We start from the raw sequence: 1,359 nt of genomic DNA, 5'->3' as shown, positions 1-1,359 counted from the left end.
GAGAAACCAATATTAACAGGGAGAATCGCTCAGTGTCAGGTCTTATTGTCAGAATATGATAAAGTGTATGTGACACGGAAAGCAATCAAAGGTAGTGCCCTTGCAGATTATCTGGCTAGCCAACCCATAGAGAAGACCGAACAAATTTACCAAGAGTTCCCAGATGAGGGTATCATGAGTCTATCCTTGGGAGAACCAACAAAAGATGGTGTGTGGACGTTAGTGTTCGACGGGGCATCGAATGCACTTGGACACGGCATAGGGGTCGTACTCGTATCTCCAGAAGGCGACTTCACTCCTATTACTGCCAGGTTATGCTTTGATTGCACCAATAATATAGCCGAATATGAAGCATGTGCCCTAGGTTTGCAGGCAACATTGGAAAGAAAGGTTAAAATTCGTGAGGTCTTCGGGGACTCAGCCCTGGTCATCCATCAGCTAAAAGGAGAATGGGAGACCCGTGACAACAAACTAGTACCTTACAAGGAGTATATCCATAGAATGGTTGAACACTTCGAGCAGATTGACTTCTACCACATTCCGAGAGAGGGAAAGATAAGTGGGAAAGATCAACCTCTCATCAAAATAGAAAGTAGAGATCAACCAATACATTGTTGTGCTGTAGAGGTAGAGCAAGATGGGAAGCCATGCTATCATGATATCAAGGTCTATATACATAAAAAGGAGTATCCCATGGGTGCCTCAGAAACCGATAAGAGAACCTTGAGAAGACTAGCCATGAGTTTCTTTCTAGATGGTGATGTTCTTTACAAAAGGAATCATGACATGGTACTCCTCAGATGCCTAGAAGAGAAAGAAGCCGAAGTAATACTCAAGGATGTGCATGAAGGCTCGTTTGGAACTCATGCAAACGGTCATGCTATGGCTAGAAAAATCTTAAGGGCAGGTTAGTTTTGGATGACAATGGAGACAGACTGTTGTGCTTATGTCAAGAAATGCCACCAATGTCAAATTTATGGAGATAATATCAATGCTCCACCAAATCCTCTAAATGTCCTTTCAACACCCTGGCCGTTCTCCATGTGGGGAATGGATGTTATCGGACCAATAGAACCGAAGGCTTCCAATGGACATCGCTTCATCCTTGTGGCCATCGACTACTTCACAAAGTGGGTTGAGGCATGTTCATATGCCAATGTGACCAGGACAGTGGTACTACGATTTATCAAGAAGGAGTTAGTGTGTAGATATGGGTTACCTAGCAAGATCATCACGGACAATGGCACAAACCTGAACAACAAAATGATGATCGAGATGTGTTGTGAATTCAAGATCATGCTTCATACATCCTCGCCTTATCGCCCTAAGATGAACTGAGCAGTAGAAGCAGCAAACAAA

Source organism: Lupinus angustifolius, chromosome LG05 (assembly GCF_001865875.1).
Source record: "Lupinus angustifolius cultivar Tanjil chromosome LG05, LupAngTanjil_v1.0, whole genome shotgun sequence".
NCBI classification, from domain to species: Eukaryota; Viridiplantae; Streptophyta; class Magnoliopsida; order Fabales; family Fabaceae; genus Lupinus; species Lupinus angustifolius.
The sequence above is the reverse complement of the archived record's forward strand: the minus strand, read 5'-3'. Positions refer to the sequence as shown.